Source organism: Aptenodytes patagonicus, chromosome 1 (assembly GCF_965638725.1).
Source record: "Aptenodytes patagonicus chromosome 1, bAptPat1.pri.cur, whole genome shotgun sequence".
Lineage (NCBI taxonomy): Eukaryota > Metazoa > Chordata > Aves > Sphenisciformes > Spheniscidae > Aptenodytes > Aptenodytes patagonicus.
The window spans coordinates 173,690,866-173,716,395 of NC_134949.1; positions in this window are offsets into that span (position 1 = coordinate 173,690,866).

The window sequence follows — 25,530 nt, forward strand, 5'->3', positions numbered from 1 at the left end:
AATATATCAGCATACAAGGAAAAATGAACAAAATAACTGTGGGGAAAAAAAAAAAAGTCATTGATAGCAGTTAATGAATATATCTGGCCACCTTTAACACATGAATAAATAGAAGTAGGATGAGAAGACACTAAATTTAAACCAGAGGGAAATCTGTTGTTATAATCAAGTCAAGTAAAAGAAATCAATTAGCATGGAGCAGTAATCATGGAAATGTTCTCTGTCATGGTGAAAGAGCAGTAGAGATGACGCTGTCAGAAGAAAAATGAAAGTAAAACCAACTACAACAAATATTTATGGAGAACTAACCGAATCTTATGGGTTGATATTGAGAAATAAAATGCAACAGTTTTATTAGTCTAAGATTCACTAAATTAAAGGAAAATCAAGCACTACACATTTGCATAAGTGCTAGGGAGTATTAATTTAAAGAGGTCTAAAGGTATGTAGATGTTAAGATAATTACCAAAGAGAACAACCCCTCACAAATTAGCTCAGGAAGCTCTTTACTAATGTAGAGTTCTTACAGATTAAGATTATGTAATATAGTTAGTGTTCGTTCAACCTCATTTTTAGAAGCTATTAAGGAACTGATCTTTCCCTGATTAGTTTTAACTATATAGAAAATACAAAATAGAGAAACCTAACTGTGATTTTAATTAACAGAAGGCCTAGTCACAAGAGGCCAGACTGAAGACTACAACATGGCACCAAAACTTTTTTTTTCCATAATATTTACGTTACAGATAGTGAAACACACCCTTATTTGATGGCTGTTGTTTAACTACGTTGATGCAAGTTCACATTTTCTTGCCGTCAGGTATTTTCCTCAACAACATTGATAAATTTAGCATTAGCTTATTTACAACAATAACCCAAGTTAATATCCTCAGTCAATTACGCAATTAGTATCTTCATTTAATTCATTAGTCTATGTCATTTCATTAAAAGGAAAGCTATGACTTATTTCAATGTTGTGCAAAATTCAATATGCTAAGAGTACCTACATCTTAGAAGAGTTAAGTATCTTAAATTAACAGCAAATTTCAGGTCTGCTGCTGTTACAGAAATTAATTGTAATTACTAAGCTGTAATGCATGTGACTTGCAATTTTATTTACTAAATATGAGAGGATTTCAAATATTTGCCATAAGAATATTTTCTTGTGACAACCTTTTCTACCTCCATCATCTTCCTTTTCTTTTAGATACTTATGTTATTCTGTGGTATAATTTAGCACCCTAAAACACTAACTAATCAGCTGATGTCTCTCTTCAAAAACCTAAAACTTTCAAAACAGTCTGCTTGTTTGACTGTCAACCAACCATGTTGTGATTCCCTTGACGTACCTCCTCCTGCATAGAAATGTTATACATGTAGTTAGCAGTTGCCCATATATTGAGAAATACACTCCTTTTCAGTTATGGAAATAATATTGAATTCAGATGTCTAAACCAATAATGTAAGCAGTCTTCTAATTGGAAAACACAACCCCCAAGTTCCTGGAACAGGAGATCTTCAGCTTACTTATTCTAAAGAGAGAAACATATATTTTACAAGAGAAAGAAATATTTTAACATCCTGAGATGTTCTTACTGTGATTGTTTATTCAGAAACAGCAAGAGAAAAGAGAGATTTAAGGGGGGGGGGGGGAGAAAGAAAAAGAAAAGAAGATCTAAATGCAGGAGGGCCTGTAATTCGCTCACTTGTCAACTGCTTACTCATACTGTTAACAGCATGATCTTGCCGCTTTTATCTAACAAACCTTCAATGCCTCTCTTGTATAACAGGAACTGAAGCCCTTCAGCTACAAGTGCTTGAGAGCTAAGTTCCCCTGCTGTGACTATTTTTGCCATCTCCTAGGATATCTGAAGGTACCTAGCTTAGGATCAAGTAGAAACTTAATATTTTTACAATCTAGTTCTTTTCATATGTGTATGAATGAAAAAGTGAACCAACAGTCTCTGTAGCCAGAATAATTCTACATCACCACTATAGTTTATTAAACTAAAGAATAAAATCAAGTGACATAACTTTTTTCTAGAAAAAATAAATCTTCCTTCAAAAGCAAACAAACTGTCTGAATTTTGAGAATTTTACAAATATGTAATACTCTTCTTAAACAAACAAACAAACAAACAAAAGGCATTTCACTAACATTGTGATACCCCTTGTGGTAGTAAGGGTTTTCTTATTCAAGGAATTATTTTAGCAGTCTTGATCAAAAAGGTAAAAGGAAGACTTTGTATTGTGTAAATTAGTGTTTAAAAAACAAATATGTCCTACTTTTTGGATACTCTTTCTTAAACTGTATTATACATTAATGGGGTTTAGTGACTAACCTAAGTAACCAAACTAAAACCACAAAAAGCAATAAAAGCCACGAAAGAAACAATGTTACTATAAGATTGGTATATTTTACCAGAACGTTCTGAAATGGTAGTTTCTTTGGAGTTGCACTCTGTGGTATTCTTCTGGAGGTGTTCACTGATGGAAACCACTGAAGGAAAAATCCTGTAGGTAAGTCCCTAAGAGCAAGGTCTCAGAAGGTGCAGTCCATTGAACAGTCAGGGTCAAAGCCTAAAATCCTGTCTGTCAAACAGATGGCAGAAAGCCAACTGGAGGAAGGAGAAAGATACCTTGTGGTGTATATTAGTATATATACAAATTGAGGATTATGAATTTATGTCACTATTTACATTTTATCTTAATCTGTCTTGCATTAAATGAGATGTAACACAACTGATAACAACAGCTTTAAAAGTTCCTTAATCTTTCAGTGTTTCTACACAGACATCTAAAGGTTAACAAAAGAGATTGCTATTGCAGCTATGCAGTGCATATAAGGATAAAGTAAGAGGATAAATCACCTCCAGTGTAGATGGATGGAACTGAAGTCCCTCTCTGCAAAGTGCTCTTTCTAGATCAGCTGTGGTGCTTCACAGGGCAGAGGCAGATGACATTTGTAGGCAGCCTGAATACAAAGACAACATGAATACATGAAGTTGGACCCTTATACTAGATTTTGGTTTGTTCTCTGGTCTGATCAATTCAGGTATATCACATAGCCAAAATGTAATGTGTCACAGCTACAATTTAGGTAGAAGCATTGGAGTATATAATGTAACTCTGCAACAAACCATTATGGACATACTGGAGTGAGTCTAGCAAAGTGCCACAAAAGTGATGAAGGGACCAGAGCGTCTCTCATATAAGAAAAAACTAAGAGATCTGGGACTGTTTAACTGAGAGAAGAGAAGGTTCAGGGGTGATCTCATAAATATGCATAAAAACCTGATTGGAGGGAGCAAAAAAGATGTAGCCAGATTCTGCTCAGTGGTATCTAGTGATAAGGCAAGAGGCAATGGGTTCAAACTGACACACAGGAAATCATGTTAAAACAAAATAAATAACTTTTTTACTGTGAGGGTGACCAACCATGGAAACAGGATGCCCAGAGGTGTTTTGAAGTCTCTACCCATGGAGACATTCAAAACCCAACTGGATATGGCTCTGGGCAACCTGCTTTAGCTGACCCTGTTTGAGTAAGGGGTTGGAGTAGACAAGATAGAGGTCCCTATGAACCTCAGCTGTTCTGTGATTCCATGTTTTTGTGAAAGATATTAAAGAGAACTGAATATATGTTGAGTAAACCAAAACAAAATCTCAGATCAGCATTTTGTTCAAAGTTAGAAAATAAAGCTGTAAATCCAGAGTAATTCCAGGGTCTCTATAGGGGAAGTTTTCCACTTTCATAACCAAAATAACTTTCTTTCATTTTTAATTTACATTTTCCAGGAAGTTGACATTCTCTCTATGTCCTCACTTTTAATTCTGTAAGGACAAGGAAATAGAACAAACTTTAAAGTATTTTAATTCACTAAATAAAAATGCTGGTCTAAATATCTTCTAATTTTACAGTATTTGTAGTAAAACAGAATACTTTTAATGACAATTTTTTGCAATACTTATTGACAAGTACATTGATATAAACAAATTAACTTATATGACTATTCATTAGCTTGCTGCTTCTTATTATAAATTGTCAAATGTCAGGAAATGTCAACCTGGCTATCTTTTCTCATATGCCACATATGCCATAACAACTCCCTTCTTGTGTTAAAAAAAAAACAAAAAACAAAACAAAAACAAAAAAAACCATTTTGATCTCTGTTATGAACATCCTTTTCTTCCTTCCCTTATTGCTGCTGGAAGCTGTTCAGTACTCTTCCTACTTAAAGTTTTCAGCCCTGTTGTCCTTACACACTCTCTCCTTAATTTCTCGTGGCCTTGGTTAAGTGTCTTTGGTGATACACAGTATTTGCCAGCCTGGTGCATAGTACCTCTCAACACACATTGAAAGTTCAATTAAACGAGAACTGAAGTGTTAAAATAGTTTGAAATATTTCATAATGCATTACTTTATTTTGATCCTGTATCTATTCAATATACAGTAAGTCTGTCTTTGCTGAAACTAGACCAGTAATGTAATAAGGATAAGGCTCTGAGGTATAGCAATTAATGAAATATAAATTTGCAAGAAAAGAAAGATCAGTTTAAGGATTTGCAGTCAGTTTGCAGTCCACCCACCCACCCACACTAATGTAGTGGTAGGGGAGACAGACAAAAGAGAGGGAGTTACAAGCCTGTCATTTCTAGCAACAACCTTACTGGGTGGAAAGTAGAGGACATTTTTACTGACTGCTTATGTGACTAGAATTGAAAGCTTTGCAGGAAAAGAATGTGTTCCTTTACTTAACTTTATGGAATACCTAAATATTCTGTCTATGCAACATGAAATTTTATTTGCCACCAAAAACAGTGACTCATTCCAATCTCCTTTCTTTTCCTGTGATCAAATAATAATGTCATTACATATGCAAATACTAATCTTCAGAAGAGTTACCTACATGACCATTACCTCTTCTTTGTCTTCACATATGTGAAATGGTGGAGATCAAAAGATCATTTTTATAAAGAATGTTTACATTAAACCCATACTAAACAGAAACAAAAGAAAACACTCCCCAGCTTCTCATTTTCCACACAAATTCACAGGCTGCCATACAGGTTAGCCTGCAAAAGCTTATTTTTTTCCTTCTTTTTTTTTTTTTTTTTTTTGGTATCCTGTGTACTGTAGTGAAGCCTAGAGGCAGTTTTTCCCATTGAGATAAATATTTTGCAAGTGGGAAGTTTTCTGCAGATGTTTGAAATAAGAAACCAGTAAACAGACAAAACAATGGGAACAATGTTAAATGTGAGATGACTATGGGTATCACCATAAGCTCACATTGTGGACAGCTGTGCACTAACCTAGCCCATCCTACAAGCTTCCAGCCAGGAGGTCAATAATGATCCTAAATTCTCAGCTCAGGAATAACCCTCGGTTTGCTTACTCTCACCTCAAAGGTTAAGGGGGAAAGAGTGAACAGCTCTTTGCACATGATTGCATTGGTATGTCCTGATGTGGTTTGACTAACCATAAACATCTACTAATTGACTACAAATGTCTAGTGCAATTTCAAATTAATTGCAGAATACATAAAACCTGAAGACAGATTATTTGCAAACTATCAAAATATAATGCACGGACGTAGAAGTATAAAACACAGCAAGCTGGGCTTTATTTTCTGGTTTTGGAAAACATAAAAAACTTCCCTATCGAAACCAAAAGGCTAACACAGGTGAAAAATAAGAAATATCAGGGAGATATTTCAAATCCATAATGTCCAGATTCTCTGGCATGATTCAGCTCCTGTTCTATATTGCCCAAATACATGCTGTATCTTCTCAGATTTTCATTCCTTGTTACACAGCTCACAGATATTATACAACTTCATTGTTCCTTTTTTTACAGGGCTCTGCTTAATCTGCTTCATCCAAAATAGTTCAGCATAGGTCCCCAATGATGGGTAATATTTGCATTAACAATTCATTTTCTTCTCCACTTCTGTCTCTCAAGTAAATGCCTAAGAATTTGTCACGGTAATCTTGTAAAAAAAGGAGAGGAGAGGTTGAATACATAATAGTACATTAAAATTCAAAATCCTTAAAAAAAATGTTGACATGGATTCAATTGTTACACAGCTGCACTGTTTATAAGCATGTTGCCAATGCCCATGTGGATCATGCACTCCAAAGAATGGAGAAAATACATGAAAAAGCACCACCTGAAAACACTTTGACTGTGAGAAATGGGACAAAGCAGATGTTACTTGTCTAACATTCATGTCTACATAATATGATCAGAGGCAACCCTATGTACAGCTTAATCCTGGATAATATAGAAAGTGTCAGGAGTCTTGTTTTGAGTGCTAGCTCAGCATGTCCTAAGGGCACTGGACTCTGTATAGGGAATTTCACATATGCAGGATACCTCTGAATGAAGATAAGCAGTTGCATACACATTGCCTGTACAATTTTTTGTATGAATCCTTTTCCTTCCTTACTTCTTTTAGAGATATGAAACAGTTAACAGCGCTGATACTTAAAACATTGTTATCTTCTGAGGTGGTCCAATACCTTTTGAAGGAGGTTCAGCAAAATCCATCTATTGCACTGCACTGAATTTTCAAGATTACTTTAGCATGCCTGAGACATACAGAAAAAAAAGACTTTTTTGAAGAAAAAAGAGATTCTGGGATGCAAAATACATGATAAATATGACATCCATAGGGCACAGCACTATAAAACAGTCCAGCCTAACCTATTCAAGTGCATAATAATATTGTACTGCTAAAAATTATATTGCCCTGATTTTCAAAAACAATTAAGGTTCATATATATCCCCATTTCCTTTCTTTCTCCATGAAATATTTACACAATGAATTCAAAGTTGTTTAGATATGCTCGATGTACATTTTTTTTTTTTTTCTTTGTCATGTTTGGATTTCATTCAAGTGTATGGTTTGCTTATGGAATAATGGCCATTTTATATAAATTATTGACAGTTACAGTTTATCTGAATTCTACTGCAATATTGTGCATGGATGTGGGTCTGGGGGATGAATAAGGGATTTCTGTTCTGTATATGCAAATTCCTTAAATGACTATTAGGAAAGAAATGAAATCCTTAAAGCAACATTCTCATATAATCATAGAATCATAGAATAATTTGGGTTGGAAGGGACCTCTAAAGGTCATCTAGTCCAAACCCTCCTGCCGTGGGCAGGAACATCTTCAACTAGAGCAGGTTGCTCAGAGCCCCGTCCAACCTGACCTTGAAGGTTTCCAGGGATGGGGCATCCACCACCTCTCTGGGCAACCTGTGCCAGTGTTTCACCACCCTCAGCATAAAAAATTTCTTCCTTATATTCTAGTTTAAATCTACCCCCCTTTAGTTTAAAGCCATTCCGCCTTGTCCTGTCACAACAGGCCCTGCTAAAAAGTCTGCTGCTGTCTTCTTTATAAGCCCCCTTTAAGTACTGATCGGCTGCAATAAGGTCTCCCCGAGGCCTTGTCTTCTCTAGGCTGAACAACCCCAACTCTCTCAGCCTTTCTTCAGAGGAGAGGTGTTCCATCCCTCTGATCATTTTTGTGACCCTCTTCTGGATCCTCTCCGACAGGTCAATGTCTTTCTTGTGCTGAGGGCTCCAGAGCTGGATGTAGTACTCCAGGTGGGGTCTCCCCAGAGCAGAGGAGAGGGGCAGAATCCCCTCCCTCGACCTGCTGGCCACACTTCTTTGGATGCAGCCCAGGGTATGATTAGCTTTCTGGGCTGCAAGCGCACATTGCTGGCTCATGTCCAGCTTTTCATCCACCAGTACCCACAATAATATTAAGATCTCTTGTCTTGGATTTAAATCTTTATCTTGATTTTCATTCAGATTTATGGATCTCACTGGCTTTATTGCTTTTCTCTTTTTAGAATACAAACATTTAAATATACAGTTTTGCACATGCACACAAAACATTTTTCTTCATTGTTGTGGTGCTGCATGTTACTCCATTCCTCTCTCTCTAGAACTGAATTAATTGCATTTCATTAGAACTTAAGGAAGTTTAGTATTATGATCGAGAAGTCTGGCATAGACCAGTTCAGACAAAATAAGTAAATTTTAGAACTGCACTGAAAAAGAGGATAACTATGCAGTGTGTGTCTGTGTGGAGGAGGGAAGAAACAGGAAGGAGGTATGGGAATTTTCAGAAGAGCAAACATTAAAAAAAAAAAAAAAAAGAAAGAAATAAAAAGAAGAATAAGAGATATAAATAATGTGAACAAACAAGAAATGTGAATGCACTTTTCATATTGCCCAAAGTACTTAGGGTAAACATGTAAACATATTATCAGAAATGTTTTATAAAATTTAATCTTCTCATAGAAAAGCTTACTAAACCTTAAGAGCCCATTAGACACAACAGCAAAAATAAAGACAAGTTACTTTTTAGCATTAAAAAGATTAAATAAACATCATAGCTTAAACTAACCAGTTGCAAGTCAACAATAACCCTAGAGAATAAAATCCTTTTTTTATAATTCAGTTCACGTGTCTGTGCCTCTTCAAATTCTAGTTACTGGAGAAAAATCCATAATACAATTATAGGTCATTTACATAAGCATTCCCAGGGGCTACCTGGTCTTACAATAAGGTTCAATAAACTTTTAAAACAGAGTTAATTTCTGTTCTGACATGTAAAATATCACAAAATATTATTATAATTAAAAAATCTGGATGTCAGTTATGCCTATGTATATGCAGAGTAATTCCATCAAAATCAGTCGTCCTGAGCAGAATTTACTTGAGAAAGTATCCCATGGACTAATATGCTCTTTGTAGATTCTTGGACAAAGAACTTAACATTAAGTATAACAGATGTAACGTTCAGTGTAACAGATACTGATTATGTTTTAGAAGAATCTGACAATAATAAAAAGAATATTTGTAAAGGAGTTATTTGCATTGAGGCTAGATTGTGCTCCAGTTTACACACAAACCATCTACAACACATGTAGAAAACTGTATTGTATGGGAAACAAAAGAGCTCTTTGCATGCTGATCTCTAAATACTAGAGGTTGCTGAGCAAAGACACTGACAGTAACTTGTTGTTGAGGCAGTCTTGGCGACAGACACTATGTAGTCATGTAAGTGTGGCATTGTGCCCAAGCTAATAAATCCGAACAACCGCCATGCAAATGTCTTTTGCTGTGCTGTGTCATATGGACTTGTTGCCACAGCCCAGCATTCACTCAGGGTTCTCTGCATTCAACATGATAGCATATTCTAGGCATGTCTACGCTGAAAGATTTTTGTCTTATTGCAACTACTCACTTAGGGCCTCCTTTCAAAATACATTCTAATACCAACTTAAATCCATTCTTCTAGGCAGGGCTTATTTATTATGCTTACAATAAATACAGCAGGACTTATAATTATATGCTTACATCCTATTGATTTCAAATAATATTGTCAACAATGATGTTTTCCTAAGCTGGTGCTGATTTCTGTTAGGTAGGTTTATTTTCTGTTTACAAAAGAATAGTCTCTATTGCACTTTGTTTGGAAACATTTAGAAATCTATTCTTGTGGAAAATTTTAAAACACTTGGAATCAGCAAATATTTTGCCTTCTTTGTTATTACCAAAGCTCTTTCTAGCAATAATAATGTAATTTCCAGATTATAACCAACAGAACTCAGAGTTTCTATTAAAAAGAGACAACCACAAACATTTTTTTTAACCTTCTCTGCTCTCATCATGTACTAAGAAGGCATTCACAAAGAAGTGTAGACATTTTAACCCCCCTTAAAAAAACTATATAGTCTCTTTAAATTACTTCACAAAAAAATCAATACTGGGCCATAAATGATCTATAGACATTCTTAAAATATAGAACAATCTGAGAATTATATCCTTTCTCTTATTGTTTTTGTTGGTTTATTTACTTAAATTAATGCATTTACACTCTGAGGTATAGCATATGTATAATAGGGAAGGCTACACAGATGTTATATGAGTACCATGAAGCATTGTTAGGAAAGGATATTTTTTTGTTTTAAATGCTTATTCATGTTTCTTGTTAATTTAGAAATGAAACACACTTCAGAGCTCATTCTGTTTTTAAATTGATTTTGTTAATAGAGAATTCTTTTCACATCAGCATCTCCCAACCTGTAAAATTAGCTTCACAAATGGAAATGACTGATAAATATGTGAGTGGAAGTGGGTTTTGGTTTAAATACATGAAGTACTAAAAAGTTTTGAAACAATAAGCAATTATAAATTCTAGCTCGGTTATTCACAACATGTGTTTATGTTTATAGTAACGATAGCTGGCAAAGACAAATTCAGTAGTCTTATGCATGCATCAGTAGAGACTTGTATACACTATTTGTGCATAATTCAGGACATTCTAAATGTAAATGAAAGAGTCTGTATTAATTTATGTGGTTCAAATTGTCAAATTTACTTTTATATATACATATATACAAACACATAGATATGGATATTTGCGTGTGTGTATGTGTATATATCTATATACAGTTCATAAAAGAATTACTACTTAGAAAAGATCTCATATGGACTTAAAGGACTGCAACCCTAAAACAATGTGGGGTCTTGCCTGTTTTTATTGTATGCGGTTATACAAAATCTGAGACTCATCACTTTTCTCAGGTACAGATGCACCATGCACCTAACTGATCCTTACTTCTAATGACTGTTAATGTAATCTGTGATACATCTTTTTCCTAGAATTTGAGGAGTAAGTGTCATCCTTTCCAACATCTTAAGCATGAATGAGTCTATTTCCAAAAGTGTGTTCGGTCTCTGGTAGAATGCTTTATAAATTGCATTAGATAGACCAGCAACCAGTTATAAGTGTAGGGATCCAAAATTTCAGTGTGCATCCACGATCTAGCCGTATTATCCTCTTTTTGTAGTCAATGTTAGACAATGAAATGTGGTCAATCTTAGGATGAGATTAATCATCCTTTTGAGGTGCCTGTGTCATTGCATATTTTCATTGTTTACAGAGAGGCTCGTGTGACTAGCTTAGAGTCAGAAGACACATTTTCTGATGTTTATATTAAAGCAGACAAATTCATTTGCTTTTTGGAATAATTATCTCAATTTTTTTCCATCTTTTAAGTTTTTTTAGATATCTATAGAAAGCAACAAAATTAATAGCTTTTTTTTTTTTTTTTTTTTTTTTACAATTTGTTGGCAAACTAGAACAAGGAGATACATAGGTTTGGTTTGGACATACTGTAACGGTACTTACCCAGCACAGATTAATAGCTAAGGAGTCTACCTGGTGTTTAAATTACTTGAGTTTTTATTACCAGTCCAGATTGAGTGTCTCCGCACATCTCTGGCAGAAGAATTATTTTCAGACTTACCCTGTTAGATGAATCAGAGTCACAGACATCAAAACAAGAAGGTAGAAAGATTAGATAATAGCTAAGTAAGAGTATGAGGTGATGTGATAACCTGAATGTGTGTTTCGATAAACAGATGTCAACCTCGAAGTATTGTCAGTTCCCCTACAGAAGTTGTATCTGTACAAATTAAGAAACTCTAACTTGGCCTTTGAGTTATAACAAATATGTCTTATACTTTTTCAGATTTTCTTCAAATACCTGTATGCTTTTTTATGCATAAAAGTTCTGCATTTCCTGTTCTGATTTTGGTAGAAAATTTACAAGAAAATAACCATGAGCTTGCTAATTCTTCATCATTTTGTAAATGTTATCCTTTGGATAAGATATAGCAGTCCATTTTAAAACCGCATTATAAACGCTACAGCAGTTTTGAACAAGCAAAGTCTATATACATTTAACATGGAAGTAGCTTTAAAACTCCAGGGAACACTAAGAAACACGTTTTTTGTTTAAGAGTTTTCTGACTGTTTTGTCAGTATAAATTGATGAAAAACCTATTTTGGAATTTAGGACCACATATTAAATTTCCAAGATAAGAGCAAAAGAAAAATAAGCCTAAACAAATAATCTGGGAGAGAGGACCCAAAATGTTAAAAAGACATTGACCAGGGAATACCGAAGAATGGCATAATTTTGGGGGTCAAGCAACACATACATACTCCATTTCTTACGATTTTTTTTCAATAAAGCATACTGGTTAAAAATTCCCTTACAACATTGCAAAATCCTTCCATGCAGTCTTTCAGTTCTCTTACCATAAGGTGAGAGTGAACATATTTCTTCATCAAATTATAGGACAGATAAATTTACTAATGTCTTTAAGACACTCTGATAATACAATGACATCTTCTGTTAAAGTGTTTATAAAGCAGAGAATCTCTGACCTAGAGGCTTGCAAAATCTATTGAATTGAGCTCCATTCTTTATACTGACTTCAGCAAGCACTTCACTGCACTACTGCTAGATAATGTTGAACAAATCACATCCAAATAATTTCTTCATTCAAAATGACACCTAAGCAATGGGCATTGTGCCATTGATTTTACAGCTCAGTTGAAAATTCTACAGCTTAGGCAAAAATTCTACTGAATTACCAAGATGTGACATCTTTCTAACATAACCATACTATTTAAAAAGTTTAATATTTATAAGGCAGATGTCAATTCTTTCCCATTTTTGTCATCCAGGCAGAAAAGCAGTTGGAGGTGCAAAATGCTTTTGCAATTTTGTTAGAAAAATTGAAATGGAGATAGAAGTAGCTTCATAGACAGTTGTATTGTTATGGACAAAACAGTGAAATCTTAAATTACTGTCTAATTTAATTATACATAGAGATATTTTCTCAGTAAAATTGTAGTCTTCTAAATGGTAATTAGAAAATATTGTCAACAGTTCATAGTGAAACTAATCTTTAGTAAATGTTTTGTTGGAAAGTTGCAAGTCTATGGAGTTGTAGTTAAGTAATAGAGTAAGGAATTGGCTAGTTTAAGTCATCAGTTTTGAAGAACTAACCTATTAATCACTTTGCATTAACTCAAATTCCAGTGCAACTAAAACTGCAGGAACAGAACATTAACTGGACACAAAATGACTGTAACTTTAGAGGATATGACAGTCTTTTTCAAGGAAACACTGGTGTGGTACCCATTAAAGGCATAACAGAACTAAAAGTTTGCTGCAAGACTCATGTCTGAGACTCTGTTGGATCATGTATAATTCCAAGGCACTGAGTCTGAGAAAAAGAATGCCCTTCATTTATCTGTTAGTAGAAACTGCTTTTAAATTAGACAGGTAAGAGTTCATCCACTTTGGATTTTGCTGGGGGTTTGTTTTTTTTTTGTTTGTTTTTTGTTTTTCCAAGCAAACAGTCCTGTCCCAAACAGAATTGCCTTTATGTTGCTTGGCAACATAATCACAGGGTTATAGTGACAGAATCAAAACCTTATGTTTAGAAATCTTCCCTTCCTACTATGGATTTGTTCCATTCAGAGACATTGTCTCTGAACATTTAAACAGAGACGGAGAACTCTATCTCTGAACAGATATTGTCTATTTCCCCTCGGTGATAGCTATGTTTGAAATCACTTCTTGAGGCATTTTAAAAGAGCAATACAGTCATTAGTAAGCTATGACTTCCAGAATGTTTGATGAGATAGACATCAAATACACAATATATCAATCAGAAGGGGTAAAAAATTCCAGATTCCCATGACTTAACTTTCTACACATTATTTCACAAAAAGTGTTGTACTGTGCTTTAGGTATCCCAGTGCTTTAGCCTTAGTAACATTAAGGGCCTGCTATCTGCAGCTCTATAACCTTTCCTTGAAGCCATTGGGGCAGTTTTCTTTGTTATTCTCATATGGTTGTTCTCATAATCTCACACCTGCAAACCCTGATAGTGTTGTTATGGCAGTTTCTCTTGGGAAACATCTACCACTGGTGTGAGACCTCTCTCCCCCCCTCCTCCCCCTCTTTACCTTCTATTTTGTAGATTTTATTTTGTGTTAAAGGAAACCAAATGCAATATACAACAAAGAAAGTATTTGAGATACAAATACTTTGTATTTGTACAAATTTGAGATACAAATACTTTGTATAGCACCGGCAGTCGGGGTGCCAGGAGGAGCTGTGCTCCAGTGCTCTATCTCTAAACTGACTCATGGATGGTGGCAAATGCCCTGTGGGGGTGGTTGCAGGAAAGTCTCTCTTCCTCCCTCGTCTCGGCTGTGGAGAAACTGTCCCGCTGGAAGCGGAAGTCAGCTCGTTTAATAAGGGAGAGCTAAGCCGGGCAGTATAGAGATACTTTCTCAAATATACAACAAAGTCAGTATAGAGAGAGAGCACTGGAGCACAGCTCCTTCTGGCACCCCGACTGCCAGTGCTAGGCTGGATGTTCAGAGGGACAGTCCCCTGTACACATCATGCAACTGATGCTACATGGAGTAAGTGGGTCACACAATGGGCTTGAATAGGAAACTGCTATTATTATTATTATGCCGGCTGGGCATCGCATATCCCATGCCCCATGCCACTGCCCAGCTTAGCTCTCCCTTACTAAACGAGCCGACTTCCGCTTCCAGCGGGACAGTTTCTCCACAGATGAGATGAGGGAGGAAGAGAGACTTTCCTGCAGAGTCTTTCTTTTTCTTTTTCCCTTTCCCTTTCCCTTTCCCTTTCCCTTTCCCTTTCCCTTTCCCTTTCCCTTTCCCTTTTTTCTTTCCTCCCTCCCTCCCTCCTCCCTCTCTCCATCTGTCTCCTTCTCTCTCCTTCTTTTTTTGTTTTTCTTTTATAGTCATTTAAATATTTGTTAAATATTATCCAATACAGTATATGCATAGATGCTTAAAGACCAATGAATGTGCAACACTTGCATCTGATCGGTGTACTCCAGTCAGAACTAATAGTATCACACCTAAGACCAGCCAACAGAATTTGAACAGGCTTTAAGCAAAACTGTGCAATATTAAGGGAGAAGCGTGGCAAAAAATGCAGCAACGTCATAACTTTCTTCTTCACTGCTGCGCTGGAGAGAGCCTCCAGAAGAGGGTGCTCATCTGGGACCTATCTCTACTCTTCCTGGCTGGTCACTGGAAAGAGTTTTCCCTTTCCCTTTCCCTTTCCCTTTCCCTTTCCCTTTCCCTTTCCCTTTCCCTTTCCCTTTTTTCTTTCCTCCCTCCCTCCTCCCTCACTCCATCTGTCTCCTTCTCTCTCCTTCTTTTTTTTGTTTTTCTTTTTTCCCAAGAGTAACTTTAATCATTTAATCACTAGAATCATATGTATGCCACCAGCTATGCGCCCCACTAATAAATCTTTGTGCATGTGAAACTGTCTCAAGATCTTCTGTGCAGCAACATGCATTACCTACAAGAAGATACTAATTTTCAAACCTCGTCATCCTGTATTTTCCAGCAGATATCAAAAAATAGTGGTTTCATGTTCTAAAATTCACCAAAAGCTCAAGGGTCTGTAAGGATCTTAGCAGTATAAATACTATCCTGGTATAAGATACTAACTTGTTATGATGGCAAACAACATCTAAACATGGGGAATGATATGAATATACCTTTTCTCATAAAGAGATGGAACAACCTGTTTTTCAGCATCCTTCCAAAGAGGAAGTAGTCATGTTAATTTTTCACACCTTATAATTCCTTTGATAGCAGCAATAATTACATCAGCCCTCGGTATTCACTGAGACATAAGAGAAGAAAGAGTCATGGTATTTCAACTGTCTGTCTCTATCAGGCCTGTGGAAGCTGCGTATAAAGGAAAATTAAACTTACCAGCTCATTTGTTCTTAATTTAATAACTTAGGTCATTGTAATTCTTCTGATTATATTCTTTCTTTGGAACTCCTTCATTTAGTACCATCAAACTGAACTTTCTCACAATGGTTTGTTGTCAGATTCATTCATGCTTATTTTCTCCTCTCATATCATCCAGACATTCAAAAGATTTACTGTACTTCTTAAACACTGCATATTTACTTACATAATAGTGCCTCTAACATTTACAACAGTCTCTGCTTCATATTTCCTCCCTGCTATTTGCCCTTTCTTTTTATCAACATGACATTTTTATTGATATTATCTTTTCTAGAGGAAAAAATGAATTCTAAAATTTCTCAGCTTGTTATTAATTCAAGAGACAGAGTATTTCTGAGATGTCAATTGAAGTTTATTTGGAAGTTGTAAGTTTTAACCTGAATCAATCTAGTCATGTATTCATCTTGCTTTTTGTTGCTTGGTTGGTTGAAGTTTATTATTTTTCCCAAGGTTGCACACCTTTCTGTTCAAAGAAAAAAACTTACAGCTTGATCTTTTCATGTTTTGTATGTGTGTGTGATAGGACAGAGGTTTTCAAACATTTTGTTAGTGCTATTACTTAATCTTCTCAATGTCAAACCTTTTCCTGCTAGACAAAGCAAAATGATTTATATACAGTATTCTGTTTAAGATCAAATTGCAGATATTCTATTGCCTGAGAAAACATCCAGCATTTTCATGCATATCACCTATGAATGTTTTAGAAAAATTCCCATACTTTAAGTTTCAAGGGAGCTAAACATAGTAATCTTTTCTTAAAAACTGTGCCCTTCACCTTGACATAGAATTTGATAAAACTTACAATAAGGACAGTCAGGCTCCATTGTTTTCACATTCCACATAGATATTTTTAGTTCTACATTTGGATTAATGAATCTCAGTTTAAATGTTTCCAGTGTTGACATCTGTATCTAAGCTACTTATCTCAGGTTTCCTTTATAGATAATAAAGAAAAGATAAGCAGTTTTAAAACACAACTGATCTGATCAACTTAAGAAATTTACTCTATGATGACATAAATTGTCATCAACATCTCTCTTTCTGACTAGAAAGAAGCTTAGCCTTCCTGGACTTGGATGCAAACGTATAAGATTTGCTTAGTTTTCCTACATAGGTTTCATCTGAGAAGTCATAATGCATCGAAGAGGTCCAGGTGGGGATAATATATAGGATGCAGGACTTAAAAGACACACAAGACAGTGGCAGCTAGAAGTCAGGTGGGTTATCTTACAATATTGCAATGATACTAGACCCTTAGGAGTGGGCAACTGAACTAAGCATATACATTTAGTCAGATAAATCCAGTCCCTAATGTGGAACCTAAATAAGCACAGATGAAGAAAGAGTAGTAATTTACTTATTCTTGTTACAGTTCTCAGATTTTTTTTTCACCAAATTCCACAATTTACCTTTCATCCCTGTCTCCTCCATGCTCTCTACAGGTAATTCTGACAAGGGAATAGGTTCAGACATCTATTTTTAATTCCTGAAGGTCCAGTGGCACAACAATGTATGTTATGTAGACATGGCCATGACAAGTATGGATATTCTAAGATTTCAGGCCATACTGATTAGCTTCATATGGATGATGATCAGGAAATGTTACTGAAGCAGCTGACTACATAACAGTTCAGAGCCATAAAAGCAATGCCTTACAAACTATATCCCTCCAGTAACAGTTTGAACTGACTTAGGATGTAAGTAATGAAAGAGCAGCCACAGAAATTTCAAGACTTTCATTCCCCATTTGAGGGCTATTTTGCTAAGGAAACACTTGATACAAGCAGTGGAAGACTTTCCCACATTTAATTTTAATCAAGGGAAAGATGTCTAGGTGTATTTCAGAGATGAATTTGATTGTTTAGTTGTTTAAGTTCCCCTCTGAGTGAAGAGAGAGCTAGGGTTTGGTGAGGTTATACAGAATTAAGTACTGGGTGCTGCCTGAGGTGCTCTAGCATTTCCTCCGTGGCCTCCAGAAGCTGCCCCAAGAGGGATCAGGTTTCACACAGGTTTGGTCTCATATCTGGAAACCTCATGTGGATGTCTCCAATGCTGTATGGCTCCTCAAATAGCATTAGACATTTATGAATAGGCAACTGCATTACGTTCTAGCAAGTACAATCATTGAAACTTAAGGAGTGATGCAGCTATCTAAATTAAGTATCTATTTTAGGATGCTGTAAACAGCTGTCCAGACCTCAGTGACTGCATTGACAAGATCTCACTTGGCTTTAAAGAGAGCCTAGACATCTAGCTTTGTTACCGACACCTACATTTCAAGTCTGAATCTGGGGCTGAATCCTACATTTACACTTTTCAATCAACAGAGACACACACAAGCATTGTCATAGCTTTTCTTTATTTTTTAATATTTATACAACCCTTCATAACTAGCCATTATTTTTTTCTCACTTCAAGGCAAAAATTTGTCTACCCTATCTCCTTGTTTTCAATTTAATTTAAGATTCTTCTGCCTTTTGTTTTGTGTTTTTGTCATATTCTTCTCACCCCATTCTGTTATGGTAGCATGTCTCTGTGTTTATTTTTTAATGACTATATAAACCCAGACCTATGGGACAAAATGCAGTGAATTAATATCAACATAGGTGTAGTAACAAAAAAATATTTTTGTTCATAGTGTTATAGCTTCTTGACAATGCTTCTATTCAAAATTAATTTTTCAGAGTCCCAAGAGAGAAATCTTTTTTCCCACTAAAACTAGAATAGACATGATCAAGTAATTGACAGCTTTATGTATCTGTGGAAATGTGAGTAGGATGGACCACAGTTTTTTAAAGACAGCACATAACTCTTGTGTGCATTATTTCCTAATGCAGTGGAAAGATTTTTATGTTTTTTTCTTTCCTTTATTCCCCTATGAGGGAATTTTTAAGGTGTTACAGGAATAACTGAGAGACATCACCAGATATCCATTTTTCCTGTTTAAAATAAACCTTTTCTTGTCAACACAGGAGCTTCTTAATAGCATTTTCTGACTTAACGTTTCATATATTCTTATTGGTTTTTTCTCTCTTCTTTGTTGTTGACCTTATTGCACCTATACTGAGGGCAGAAGGATTGTCATTTGAAATAATTTGAAATGACCATAGGCTTTTAGACAGGCAACTTTGGAATATGAGTTGGGAACATAATGTTGCCATATCAAGGTAGGATATATTGTTCAGCCTACTGTGACACACTGAATAATTTGCTTTGCAATGAAGCTACAAATTATGCTATAAAAGTATATCAGAATTTTCCCCTTCTACTCTTTTAGTTAAAGCAAAAAGAGATCTTTTATATAAGTATATATATACACATATTTGTTTATATATAAAATACATGGATTTTTAAAACTAGGTTTTGATTTTTCCACTTTCATCAGGAATGAAATCCAATACATTCTGATATCCATTATATAAATCTGTTTTGTCATTTGATATTGTCATACTTAAAATAAATATAAAAATGATATTCATAGACAAAAATCACACCAAAGATTATTTTAGGCATAATATTATAAGTATCTCAGTTTTTGTATGTCCAGACTAAAATTATGTCAGTTTTGTGAAAGTACTGGTCACCCAACAGTATCAACCGTTTGGAGTGGAAATAAAATATGTTTGTGTGGGGTGATATTGGTCTTTTAAAATTGGATATCTTAGATTAAATCTCCAGATTTTGGCTACCTGATAGATTGGGAAAGACAAATGCCTTTTTTTGACAAAAGTTTTAAGCACAGGAGCTAGCTAGACAGATCAAGATCTCCAGCTGTATGTTCACCGCTTGAACGACTTCAGGACTACGTAATGTCTGAGTTTCTAAACTCACTTGTATTAACAGTCAACTTCAAAGAGGTTGAAATTGAAGCTAAGTTATCAACAAGCTGACATTCATATCACCATGCTCTATTTTTCCATAATACAATAACTCTCATTAAACTTAATTCTAATTTAGATTATTTTGTTTTAGAGTTTCTGATGAATGGATAATAGAATGTTACAAGTAAGATCCACTGTTTTCCTTGTAACTCAAAACATTTTTGTAATGTGAGGTTAGGAAGAACGTGGTTACCATGTTTTATGTACTTATTTTAATAAAGATAGATATGAAAATAGTATGTTTATACAAGTAAATGCCCACAGGAAAATATTGAAAAATATAGTAAGAAATGCACTAAAACAATTAAAATGTTTAGAAGAAGTTTTTAAAAAAGGCATTTGAATTAACAATATAATGTGGCAATGCACAGCACTAAGTTTTAGGTAGTACTAATATATAGTAAACCAATTTAAAAAGAAAACGTAACACACTTAACTGTGAATTTTATTGTATTGTTTCACCTACTAGATCTTCTTTGTTTCATCATGAACTGAACACATATTCCTATTAAGCCATCTTTATTTCAGTTTGTTATGAATAAAAGCTTTGTTTTTCAAGGATAAATTCTGCTGTATAATACTAAATAATAGAGGCTATGTTATATACATTGAAAAGTCTGAATTATTGACTTGTAAATTGTGCTGTCACTAATATCTTGCATGAGTAAATCTTAATTCCAAGTGTTTAATGAATTATTTAAACCTAATCTCATTGGTGTTTCAGAATAATATGCAATGTATTAAGAATGTTACTTATCACTAAAGTTCTTTTTCCCTTAGTGTCTTTCTTTTCAACTACACATTAAAACATATTAGAAATTAATCCTAAGAACATTAGTTACATATCTGCTTGGAAATGGAATATAGATGTGAAGTTTATAACAGTAGGTCTACCCATACAGTAACCTTCATAAGCTTTCTCAGCATGGTTTTTGAAAGTTATTTATACAAAACTTAAAAAAAAAAAAAATCCAGATGTTTTGCTTATATAAAAAAATGCAGAAATTCTGAAGCCAGTCACTATTTTTCATGTATAAGAAAAAAATAGCACACATGGTTAATTTTCCATCATGTCTTTAAAAAGTCAGAATTTAAGTAAATGTTCTGAAATGGTACCTTTTTTAAAATATCTGTAGAAATTTTCTGTTTCTTTTGGGTTTGAAAATATAACTCATAACCTGTTAAGAAATGTCAACAGAGTCTCTGTGCCTTGAAGGCTTATATGATGTTTCTGAAAAGCTCTGACTTAGTAAATGACTTTTTATGCATAACAGCAGTTCTGAAATGGGTTATGATGCTAATTTAAAAATGTAACAAACATGATGAGATATCAGCATCTTTAAATTGGGAAAGGCTGGAAACAAATTACTGAAATTGCCATATGACCATCCTAGCAAAATCCAATGAAATTTATGAGGTTTAGAATTTATAGAAAAACATGTACTAACTACTTTTTTTCAGTGTGTACACTTTTTATTGTAGAAGCCATTTAGAAAAAGGTGGGGATCTATTCCCTCTACATTTTTTATATCCTTCTTAATTTTCTGTAAAAGGAGGAACAACATTTCTCTAGACATCCCACAGTTAATGGGGAGTGAGGAAGAATTCTGCACAATGACTCAGTCCACCAAACGTTTGATATGCTCTCCTTTGTCGACTAAAGGAAACTACTTTGTAACCTCTCATAAGTATCAAATTTTGTGGCCTGAATCTGGGCATCAGTGCACATAATTAATTCACAACTTTCTTTTTTGAGAAAACAATTTTTTAATAAACCATTTCAAATAGTTATTAAATGGGAAAAGTACCTATCAGGCAGTTTTGTACCTGAAACAGTGTTTTATATATTTCATAAATTTTAAGTAAGGGACAGTTTGCTGACTTTTCTGATTAAGCTTCTACTAGAAAATAACAAACCCACCTGTATACCGCATTTCCTTTATTCTCACCACAGTAATGAAATCTGAGAAGTGCACATGGGCAGCCAATTTCAGCACCCCTCAGAGAGTTCATGATTGAGAAATAGCCTATGACTGTACTTTTGTCTATATCAGTACTAAAAAAAAATCACCCTAAATCTCTAACATTACTATTTACTCACTTACATCTGACCCATCTAAAGCCCTTCTCCAAGGTTTTGTGCCTTTGAGAGACCCCTGACTATTTCAGTTAAAGAAACTGATGATATCTGCTAAATAAACCATGTCTTGTCATTGCTGGCTGCCCCTGACAACTGGCCTTGTTATGGTTTCTAGTTTGGCTTTTATCTTCTAGTTGTGCTGTTTTCATTGTTCAGCTAAACATTTAAAACTGCTTAAAAGTAAGCTAAAACTTTTATAATTTAAGTATGTCTCCATCAGAACTGGTCTGGAAGGGAAATTGAAAATTAATTGGCCATAGAAATCCACCTGCAATTTTCCCACCTAAATTTAGACACTTTAACAAGGGTGTTTATAAGGTAGGGTCTAACCATCCTACGCTCATTCTGCAGTCAGTGGCTCCCCACAAGTGTGCCAGTCACCTAAGAGCTGAAACACTCCCTCAGAAGTGATCCACAAAGTATTGATGACTTAATGACTCATTCATATGCTACCTACACAGAAGTAAATTTAGGTGGGATACACCTGCAAGACAAGGCATCACTGGAATATACTTTGCAATGCAACTAGTTCTAGAAGTATTGACTGTGTCTACACCAATATGACTTTAAATGAATCAACTTACATTTCCAAGTCCTGGGATGACCATCACACCTTTGTGTCCAAATCTGGTATCACAATGTCCATTAAATTTGTCCAGGTGGTGTAAAATATTCTAGTATGTGCCATCCACATTACCCCATAGAAAATTACTGCTGTATTCCTAATTATCTTCTAAAAGTAAAGTAGATCAAATACATATTATTTTAAACAAAGATCACAGCAAGCAGAACTAAAAAAGAATCTGCAATGTAACTGCAGAGTAGCTATTCCACTGATATGAAACTGTATTATCTGAAATATTTTTATTCTGAATTGCTGTAAACTAGGCTGGCATGCTCCTAGTCAAATCTCAAACCCTGATTACTCATTGCAATGACCTCTGTAGCCCTAGGGCTTTGGTCTTGAGTGCTACTCCCATATTTCCAGAAAGCTGGAGTTCAAACACTAAATTTAAATTTCTAGTGAATTAGTGACCCTTATGTGTGCTTTCAAACCACTCAGACTTACTTGTTTGGTTTTTGAGAATAAGGTAAACCACATATCCTGACATAGCTTTTGTTTCTTCATCTCCAAGAACTTTCATGTTAAACTGAAACCATGAGAGAAAATGAATGCGAAACAAGGGAAGAAAGGAACAAAGTCTTTGAGGACTGAGAGTTGGGAGGCTGTGGTTATGTAAGAATACAGTGATTGCAAAAATCTACTGAATGACCTTGTAAACTTGGTTTACTCTTTTATATGCAAGTTTCTCCTTCAGAAAAGTCATAATACTTACTGATCTTGCAGAGTTGTGAACATCATTCACTCCTAATTAAAAACAATCAAACCCAAATACATAAAGAACTTCTTATACATCAAAGGCAATTAGACCTTAAACTTTTGAGATCCTGAGGAAAAAAAAATTATTTGAACTTTTTAGATCTTTTTGGTTTGAAAATCAAGCTGTAACTCTTATAATAATGTGCCTTCTAATTATTATTTGTTGTAAGAAGGTACTACAGTAACTAAAATGAAAAGTACTGATATATAAGAGAAAACATAAATAAATACAAAAGAGCACTGAGACTTCTCTCACTCCAAGGTAATCCGATATTTTTGAGATAAGGGTTCGCATGAAGTTTTGTTTAGATACTCCTTCCATAAAATCTTCAGATAGCTTTAAAGCTATTGAGTGAAGAGCATTAAAACATCAGCATATATTATGTTGTTGTATCTGACACCTGCATACTAATGTGGCAACTCCTAATATATAATATAAAGTTACAAGTAAATAAAATTAATCATGGCATATTTCAAGTATAACATGCACAAAAGCACAGAACTGTAGCTGTGCTAAAATGTTATTCACCCACGCTGTCTACATCAACAAATAGCTCAGCGCAGGAGGAGCCGATGTGGAGTGTAAAGCAGTCTGGTGCAGAGGAAATTACATTGGCACTATGCACATTTCAGGAAGGTTGACTTCAGATTTTGGGAGGATTACTTAGTAAATAATGGAACTGTCAGATAAGATGGATATGGACTCATCTAGGGTCCTGGTAGCCTGTAGGCCTGATTAACTTTACACCCAGCCTGAAGCAAAATTGAAGTTTATTTTTTTCTAAAGAAAAATAAAATTACTGTTCTAATTTAGACTCAGTAGGGAGCTTATTCTGCCTGATGACAAAATCTTGGTGTTCTGCTTACAGAGAAAGTAGGTATGAAAGATTTAGCTCAGAACTCATTGTGTATTCTCAGTACAGCACTAATTCCAATTAAATTTAGTGTGACAGTGTGAAAGTGTCAGTAACAGAGCTCTAGAACTGCTGGAGATTTGGGTTTTTTTCAAACTCTGTAGTAACAGCAACTAAAGGTCAAATTACTGATCCAATATCAGATGCCTTAGCTGTCTCCCACATGGCCAACATATTTAATTATAGGTGATAAGTGACACGATACTGATTTCACCTACAGAAATGTTCTGTATAAATAAGTGTTGAAAGAAAACACACAGAGAAATAAAAATAATTGTCGGAGCTGAGTCTTTCTAGCACAAACCAACTATTATTCATGAGGTTCCAGGTTTCTGATAAAAACAGATGGTAGTTCTAGTAACATATCAAATATTTGACAATAACAGATAACTACCATGTATTTAGTTTTCTTTTTGCAAAGAAGTGTTACTTTTAGAGAAGATTCCATATAGTTGGACAATATATTTTACTAGGGTTTTACTTTTTTTTCTTCTTCTTATATTTCTTTCAAGAGGTTACAGTTTACCTTTTCCACCTTTTTTCACAGTGTACTGTTTCAGACAAATGACTTTTGGTCTATTTTCTAACTTTGCCAAGACAGAAGACACACTGAAGTCCCTTGCAGTAAGTGAATATACTAAAGATCTCTTTCAAAAAGTCTGTAGAACATTTAGATGTCATTATACTTCTTGGGGCATGAAAGCTTTTCCTAAATTACCTTCTAATACACTGACAACTTACAATAAAAAAACAAACAAACAAACAAACCAAAAAACCCAACCAAAAACCAACCCAACAAAAAAACCTAATATGTCCCAGCAATAAATTATGACAGATCAAAGGCATTGGCGGTATTACTGGTCCTGAAATTGCATGGAAATTCCAGTGTTTTATTGGACATGGATTATATCTATGTTTTGAATTAAATAAAAACAAAAACAAAAACAAAAAAAAAACAACCTAAAACCTAATAGTCCCTGTCAATCTGCCCAGAGGCCAAAATTCTTTCTTGACCCCAAATCAAGCAGATTAACTTTGACCATGTGAAGAAGTCATAATAATCAGACAACTGTGGTTCAAGACACACAAATCTGTCAGGCATACGTTGTGAGTTTCTTACTCTCTGCTGTTATTTATCCATGTCTTTTGCTACACATGGTACAAGCAAATGGAATTATTCATATAGTTCCCTCAATAATTTTCTTCATGGTTGTCTGTGGTGTGGGTGAATCTTATCAAAGGTTTTCATCTGGGTTTTTTGGGGGTTTGGTTTTGGGGTTTTTTGCTCAATATGGACTTGTTCAGTTTTATTGTTATATTTCTTTCTTTTTTTCACTTTGAATTTTCTTTTCATTATTATTTAAAAGTATAACTGAATTTGCTTGGGAAAAAAAATTGGAGTTTCTAAATAACCAAAATATGAATCCCTCCGATATGGAGCTCCCAAAATAGTCTTCAGTCTTGTCTGTGGAATATCTGCGAACAAGTAGAAGAATAGAGAAAAAG